Raw genomic sequence first — 9206 nt, 5'->3', positions numbered from 1 at the left:
GCACTGCAGCAGATCTCTGTCCTCTGGGCACTCTAGCAAAAGCATCAGTAGTTAACTTGCCCTTCTTCTCCTCCACATCCTCCTGAAGTTGCTCAACTGCAGTTTGGATCTCAGTCACTTTAACATTAAGAGCATAAAACTTCTGCTCTATGATTCTCTCCAAGCTCTCCTAGTTTTGAGTCAAGGTGGCCAAGCCCTTCTCAATCCTCAGAGTGGAGGCAATCAAGTAGCCAAGCTGATCTTGCTTGCTCTTCAGGAAAATCTGAGATGCCTCTTTAGCAGTTGGCATCTTTGCAGCCTTCTCAGCCCTTGCCTTCTCCTTCTTCTCTTGTGCTTGCACAGATGATGGTTCATTTTCATCCATCACAATGGTGTTCTCCTCAAAGTTAGGGTAGATGGGCAGGTGTTCCTTGTCCAAGAGATATGTGCCAGTGACCATCTTGGAGTTTATAAGCTCCTATATCTGTGGGGCATACCCACAACTCCTCTTCTGATCAGCAGCAGTCCTTTTGATTGTTTCCACAATCAGGCTCATGACTTTGAACTTCCAAGGCACATCAAATATATGAAGCAAGTTAATTGCATGGCCTCTGGTCATCTTGTGATCACCTGACTTGGGCAGCAAAGTGTGCCTTAAGATCCAGTTTATGGTAGGCAATCCTGACAATAGATAATGTACACATCCAAACTTATGTGTCTTAAGTGCAGCATCTGGGATCTCTCTGTACATGTGAGCCATGGAGTTGCGCTATTTCTTCTTCTTGGCATAGACATCCAAGTCATCCTTATTTTCCTTTGTAGCATTGATCAATTCAGACCATTCCTCAACTGTTGATTGGTACCTTGTACCCTCAGACATCCACACTATCCTCCCATCTGGGTAGAAGTGAGTTGTGGAGTAGAACTGCATAATAAGTTCATCATTCCACTTTGTGAGCTTCTGGCCAAAAAAGTCTTCTGCTCCACAAGACTTGAAACTGTCATAAACTCCTGGATAATGCTCTTCATTCTTCTTGATGTAATCCCAGTTAACCAATCTCATGTCACAAACTACGGGCTTCTTGTCAAGAAGTACTGTCTCATAGAAATCCTGCTGTTCTTAGTGTGGAACCTATAGTCCACAACAGTTCTTCTCCTGACAACAAAGAGGTCAGTCAGTCTCCACTATCTCAGACCCGTGTCCTTCCTGAGCTTCATATCCTCTGCAACTGGGTGAGCATCATTATGATCTGGGATCTTGGGCTTCAACTTTCTCAGGACAAGTGAGTCTTCATCTTCTTCTTCAGCAACTTTAGGCACTGGGGCCTTATTCTTCTTTGCAGCTAGAATACTCCTGGTGTTTCTCTTGGGTGCAGACTTGGGTTTTGGAGCAGCACCCTTGGAGCATCTTTGGGCTTAGATGGAGCAGCCCCTGATCTTATAGCATCTCCCATTAGCTTTTGAGCTTTAGGTGCTGGTGCAGCAACCTCTTCCTCTTCATCTTCAAAGTCTCTCCTCATAGAGGGCTTGCCAAGTACCTTGGCAGTAGTGGTTTTGACTCTCTTCTTCTTCTTGTCTTAGCCAACAGCTTCATCTTCAGACTCAATGGTGAACTTCATGGTTTCACTAATGGCAACCTTCCAAGGTTTGGAAGTTGGAATTCTCCTTGTAGGTGCCTTCTTCTGCATTCCTGGCTTAGTGGATGCAGCTGAGCCATATTCCTTCTTCAGCACCTTAACAGCCACATAGTCCTCATCTTCAAAATCTGAGGTCTTCTTCTTTCTGGCTTGGTGGCTGCCTTTGGCAAGTTGCTGGGTGTGCTCCTGCTGCCATCATCATAGCTGCTAGAGGGACTAGTGCCCTCACTCATTTGAACTTGCTCCTCAAACTTGTTCTGACTGTCACTCTGATCTGACATGATGCAAACTTTGACAGCAGACCCTGTGAATAGATATGGATGAGGTGGAGTAGATGAGCATCACAAAGCATAGTGGTTTTTGCAAAAAATCGAGTCAAAAACTTAGTTTTAGTTTTCCACAGAAAGCATTTCAGAGCTACCGGTTTGTAAACTCGGTGATACCGAATCAGCTTTTGGAACCTATACTAGTGAACTCGGTCAGACCGAGTCACAGTTCGGTGGCACCAAGACTGCTAGGGTTTCACCAAGAATTGAACTCGGTCACACCGATTTGCAATTCTCAGTCATACCAAGAATCACATGTGCACTGGCCTGAGCCAAATCGGCGAGACCGATTTCTACAACTCGGTCGGTCCGAGATGAACTCGGCGGAAACCTAACCCTAAATTTTCAATCCAAAACTAATCTACGGAGTGATTTCGCTGGATAAGAAGATCTCAATTGTTGCATGATACATGGCAATGCAATGTGCTAGGAATCGTAGTTAGGAATAGCACAAAGATTCAAATCCATACCTTAATGCATTGATGTACTTGCTACGGCGGCAACGGCGGGGCAAAATCCCGTTGACGGTGGCGGAGACCAGTGGCTGGAGGTCGCTGGCGATGAGGAGCACGATCCGGAGACCCGAAGGCAGAGCAGGCAGTGCGCGGGCGAAGAGGTTCGGAAAAGTTTCCAAATTTTGGTCCGGGGGTATATATAGCCTGACCCTGTCGGTGTGACCGAGTTGAACAACTCGGTGGCACTGAGATGCATAACTGCAAGCAGATACTGTAACTCAGTGTGACCGAAAAGTTCAGATCGGTTGCACCGAGGTTGAAAACCTAGATCAACTTAGTGATCTCGGTATGACGGTGGCGGAAATCTAGATGAACTCGGCGGAAACCTAACCCTAAATTTTCAATCCAAAACTAATCTACGGAGTGATTTCGCTGGATAAGAAGATCTCAATTGTTGCATGATACATGGCAATGCAATGTGCTAGGAATCGTAGTTAGGAATAGCACAAAGATTCAAATCCATACCTTAATGCATTGATGTACTTGCTACGGCGGCAACGGCGGGGCAAAATCCCGTTGACGGTGGCGGAGACCAGTGGCTGGAGGTCGCTGGCAATGAGGAGCACGATCCGGAGACCCGAAGGCAGAGCAGGCAGTGCGCGGGCGAAGAGGTTCGGAAAAGTTTCCAAATTTTGGTCCGGGGGTATATATAGCCTGACCCTGTCGGTGTGACCGAGTTGAACAACTCGGTGGCACTGAGATGCATAACTGCAAGCAGATACTGTAACTCAGTGTGACCGAAAAGTTCAGATCGGTTGCACCGAGGTTGAAAACCTAGATCAACTTAGTGATCTCGGTATGACCGAAATGGATGAATCGGTCAGACCGAAACGCACAAAGAGGTTTTGGAAGTTTAAGTCTATGACGAATCGGGGACTCCAAGTGCTCCTCACACAGAGTGGTTTGAATCTGACTTGACCAAACTTTGTGATGTAGCATAAATAGTGTTTGAGACAAGAAAAGCATAGATAGCTAGAGAAGGTTCTTAGGCATTCTTGTCCACCCACTTAGCAAAAAGAAAAGAAGCCAAACAATCAAAACTATAATCGGATGTCCTCGAATGAGTAAAATATGCAACCAACATGCTCACACAATAAAATGACAAAAGAAATATGTGACAGAGCATGCACACACAATTCTAGCATCTATCAAGCAATTGGCGATGACTAGGTCATCTATATATGAGTATATTGACTTAGGAGTCAAATGAGAACATTTGATCATAGGTCATACTCATCGTTTAAGCACAAGTGGGGTAACCACTTTTACATAAAGCATTGTTGTGTTCACACCATTAGAGTTGCTTTGGCTCAATTCTTAGAGTAAAGCTCCCCCTAGATGTGAGATCCCCCCTAAGAGGGATGAACTAACCTTGGGTTTTGTCGATGATGACTTCATGTAGGTGTTGAAGATGTGGATGCTCAATGTTGATGTAGATCATTTGGAGCAATCCATTAGAGTGAGTTGCACTTTCAATACCTACACGGGTTAGTCCCACAAGGAACAAACAAGGATTTCCATAGACATAGAGTGATGCACACACAAGATGATGTACATGAAAGCATTAGGTTACCTTGTCCCTTTGTCTTACCAACAAGAGGGTTTGTGACTCCTTGAACTAGTGCAAGATGTCGAAGTTGATTGCACTTGTCCTTTCGAAAATGATAAGAGTGAAATATGTTGGCGGAGTCACCCTCAAGAACTCTCTAGTTCTTCTTTTTCGGGATCCACATCATCTTGATGGGAATCCTTGGAGTTGTAGTTGTACTCGATGAAGTAGAACTTGATGTAGTCTTGGGAACCCACTTGACCAAGGCCTTAGGAGCTTCTTCAAATGCATCAATCTCCTCTTGAAGCTTGTCCTTGCCTTTTTGCTTGTGGTCTTGTGGTGGAAGATCATCTTGAGCTTGTGTCCCCTTGAAAGAAGTAGGATCATACTTCTCTTGTTGAGGAACAAACTTCATCTTGGGGTATTCATCTTCTTCCCACTCAACTCCATTGGCTTTGAACTTTCGTTCAAAACCAACACCTTGGTTCTTCCAGTGCCTTCCTTGCTTGCGTACAATTTCCTCGAATTGCTTACTCCCGGCAAGGCTCTTGTAAACACCTTTCTCTATAATTCCCTTCAATAAGCTATTTTCTTGCTCAAGTGTAACTTGGCTAAGAGAATCATTAGTGGAATCAAGAGAACTACTAGAAGCAACAATATTGGATTTAGCAAGATTATTGTTACTACTAGAGGAAGAATCTTTCTTGCTCTTGTTAATAGACTTGACTAGAGGCATGTAAGTAGATAAGAGTAAACGCTTGGCAATGTAAGAAGAACTTTTCTTGCGAAGATCATCATTGATTGCTTTTAAGAACTCATGCTCTTGCTCAAGATTGAGCTTTTCAAAGGTAACTTCTCATGAGTCCTTAAAAGTTCTCGATGATCTTCTAAGATAGTTTCATGAGCTAACTTAAGAGTGTTTAGTTCTTTAGTTAGGAGCTCAATCTTCTCCTTATCATTGTCATTCGTTTTATCTTGATTAGCATGATTATTTGATGTTTCATCATAGTATTCATCACTAGAGTAGTCAACAAGTAAATCATCATCACCTAACAAGTCATCTTCATCACTATCAAAATCAACATACTCGAGGTGTGATACCTTTGGGCCTTTAGCCATGAAGCATCTTCCAAGTCCTTCATTTGGTGAATCAAATATGTCGTAGGAGTTGGTTGACACAAGTGTTAGACTGGCAATACCTTCATCTTGAGTATATTCAGAGTCGGGGTGATAGCTTCTCTCGGAGTGATTGTCGGAGTCGGAGCCGGATACCCATTCACCAACATGAGCTTGATGTCTTTGTTTTGTGTAGCTCCTTGATGACTTGTCCTTCCTTTCCGAATCCTTGCTTCTCCGGGATGTTCTTCGTTCATAACGATCATCTTTACTCCTTCTCTCTCTTGATGGTGATTCTTCTCTTCTACTTCTTCTTTTTGGAGAATCTTCTCTTCTTTTGTAGGGTGTCGTACACTCATTGGAATAGTGTCTGGGTCTTCCACAATTGTAGCAATTACGCTCACGACTAGAAGATCTTTTGTCATTGTAGGATCTTGACTTGGAACTTCTTTCCTTGCTTCTGCTCTTGTAGAACTTGTTGAAGTTCTTCACCATTAGGCTCAATTCTTCATTGAAGGTTTGTTTCTCACTTGATGATGTGGGAGCTTCACATGAGGCTCTGTGAGCACCACTTGACTTGTTGTGGAGCTCCTCCTTATCCTTGAGTGACATCTCATGAGCAACAATTCTTCCAATGACTTCCGTTGGCTTGAGATCTTTGTAATTGGGCATCATTTGGATCAATGTGCACATGGTATCATATTTTCCGTCCAAAGCTCTTAGGATCTTCTTGATGATGAATATGTCGGTCATGTCATCACTTCCTAAGCCAGCAATCTCATTTGTGATAAGAGCAAGCTTAGAGTACATTTCAGCGACACCTTCACCATCCTTCATTTTGAACTTGTCAAGCTGACTTTGAAGCACATCCAACTTGGATTGCTTGACGGAGTCGGTACCTTCGTGCATATCAATCAAAGTATCCCAAATTTCCTTTGCATTCTCAAGACGGCTGATTTTGTTGAATTCTTCGAGGCACAATCCATTGAAGAGGATATCACAAGCTTGAGCGTTGTATTGCAGCATCTTCAACTCTTCCGCGGTAGCTTCACGGTTTGATTCTCTCCCATCAAAGAATTCACCTTGCAAGCCAATACACACAATAGCCCAAACGACGGGGTTATGTCCAAGAGTATGCATTTTCATCTTATGCTTCCAACTAGCAAAATTAGTACCATCAAAGTAAGGACCTCTACGGTGGTAATTTCTCTCGCTAGACGCCATACTCTCCTAGGTTGTGAAACCAAGGCTATGACTACCAAAAGCTACGGAAATCAAAGCAAATGGAGACCAAAGCTCTGATACCACTTGTAGGATCGAAAGTATGTCTAGAGGGGGGTGATTAAACTACTTGACCAAATAAAAATCTAGCCTTTTCCCAATTTTAATTCTTGGCAGATTTTAGCAACTTAGCACGATTCAAGCAATCTTAACACAATTCAAGCAAGCATGCAAAGAGTATATGAGCAGCGGAAAGTAAAGCATGCAACTTGCAAGAATGTAAAGGGAGGGGTTTGGAGAGTGCAAATGCAATAGGAGACACGGATGTTTTTGTCGTGGTTCCCATAGGTGGTGCTATCATACATCCACGTTGATGGAGACTTCAACCCACGAAGGGTAACGGCTGCGGGAGTCCATGGAGGGCTCCACCCAAGAAGGGTCCACGAAGAAGCAACCTTGTCTATACCACCATGGTCGTCGCCCGCGAAGGACTTGCCTCACTAGGGTAGATCTTCACGAAGTAGGCGATCTCCTTGCCCTTACAAACTCCTTGGTTCAACTCCACAATCTTGTCGGAGGCTCCCAAGTGACACCTAGCCAATCTAGGAGACACCACTCTCCAAGAAGTAACAAATGGTGTGTTGATGATGAACTCCTTGCTCTTGTGCTTCAAATGATAGTCTCCCCAACACTCAACTCTCTCACACAGGATTTGGATTTGGTGGAAAGAAGATTTGAGTGGAAAGCAACTTGGGGAAGGCTAGAGAACAAGATTCATATGGTAGGAATGGAATATCTTGATCTCAACACAAGTTTAGGTGGTTCTCTCACAAAATGTAGGTTGGAAGTGTAGGCACGTTCTGTTGGCTCTCTCCACGAATGAAGAGTCGGTGGAGGGGTATATATAGCCTTCACACAAAATCTAACCGCTACACACAACTTGCCAATCTCGGTGGGACCGAATCCTGAAACTCGATCGGACCGATTTAGCAAATCATGTGACCGTTAGGACTTTCGGTGGACCGACATGCAAATCGGTAGGACCGATATGACTAGGGTTAGGGCATAACGTAATCTCGGTGAGACCGATTACACAAACTCGGTGGGACCGATTTTGGTAATGGACACACAGAGGATTGGTCAGGCAAACTTGGTGGGACCGATTCGCTCATCTCGGTAAGACCAAAACGTTACGGAAGGGAAACAGAGAGTTTGCATTGTAATCTCGGTGGGACTGATCGCTCATCTCGGTTTGACCGAAACGTTACGAAGGGAAACAGAGAGATTACAATCCCATCTCGGTGAGACCGAGATCCCTATCGGTGAGACCGATTTGCCTAGGGTTTGTGGCAATGGCTATGCCATCTGAACTCGGTGGCGCCGGATAGGAAGAATCGGTGAGGCCGAGTTGGACTTTTGGTTTGGGTCATATGTGGATGTGAGAAAGTAGTTGAGGGCTTTGGAGCATATCACTAAGCATTTTGAGCAAGAAAGCCATTAAGCAACACCTCATCCCTCCTTTATAGTATTGGCTTTTCCTATAGACTCAATGTGATCTTGGATCACTAAAATAGAAAATGTAGAGTCTTGTGCTTTGATCTTGAGCCAATCCTTTTGTCCTTAGCATTTTGAGGGATCCACTTTTTCATCCATGCCATGCCAATCATTGAGCTTTCCTGAAAGATTTATCTTGAAGTAGCATTAGCTCAATGAGATATATGTTGTTAGGAATTACCAAAACCACCCAATTATAGTTGCACTTTCACATGGTACGAGTGGGCATGCTTGTACCAGATGTTTTCTTCGCCTCTAGAAGCGCACGTGCAGCTGTTTTTCTCCCATTTGATTAATTCTTCGTATGGTAGGTTATTATCACACCAATAAGCATGATTTTCACCCTTGTATTGATGTTTCTTTCTTTAATAACTCAAATCTCCTTCTTCATTAGGATATTGAAAGAATAAGTCGAAAAGAGTCTGCTAGAACTACGTCGGTATTTCCCAAAGAGGAAGGAATGATGCAGCACAACAACGGTAGGTATTTCCCTCAGTGATGAGACCAAGGTTATCAAACCAGTAGGAGAACCACGCAATACAACGTAAACATCCCATGCACACAAATAACAAATACTCGCAATCCAACGTGTTAAAGGGGTTGTCAATCCCTTTCGGGTAACGGCACTAGAAATTGGTGAGGAGACATGATAAAGTTGTAATAGATACGATAAATAGATCGGAAATAAAATAAAAGTGTAGTAAAGTATTTTTGTATTTTTGGTTTAATAGAACTGCAAATAAAAGCAAATAATAGATCGCGAAGGCAAATATATTAAAGAAGAGACCTAGGCACTACAAAAAAAGACACATCCGTGACACTTTGGGCCGAACGAATTTTTTTTCTGTCATACATATGACACTTCTATGACGATAATTGTGACAAAACCCGGTATCATCATAGATGTGGTGGGCTCCTACTTCCATGACAAAAAATCATGACAGAAAATGGGCTTTTCGTCCTGGGCGGGCCGGAGACGCAGCAGCATGACATTCTTTGGGCCATCCATGACAGAAAAAACCATGGTAGAAGCGAGGGCGAGGAAAATTTCGGGGAGTTGCCGATTACGGTGGGAGGTCGGGGGCCGAGCGATGCGCGTTTCTCTCGTACACGTACGCGTGTGTGTGCGAGGCGTTGGCTCTAACTGAACTCGAGCGAGGCGTTGGGCTCTAACTGAACCCGAGCGATTGCACTGCAGGCTACGCATTACTGAACCCGAGCGATCGATCGATGGCTGTTAACTGAACCCGATCGAGCGATTCCTTTGCTACTGCTGCTAACTGAAGCCGATCGATTGGATGAACAGTTA

Source organism: Triticum dicoccoides, chromosome 5B (assembly GCF_002162155.2).
Source record: "Triticum dicoccoides isolate Atlit2015 ecotype Zavitan chromosome 5B, WEW_v2.0, whole genome shotgun sequence".
NCBI lineage: Eukaryota > Viridiplantae > Streptophyta > Magnoliopsida > Poales > Poaceae > Triticum > Triticum dicoccoides.
Note: the sequence above shows the minus strand (reverse complement) of the source record.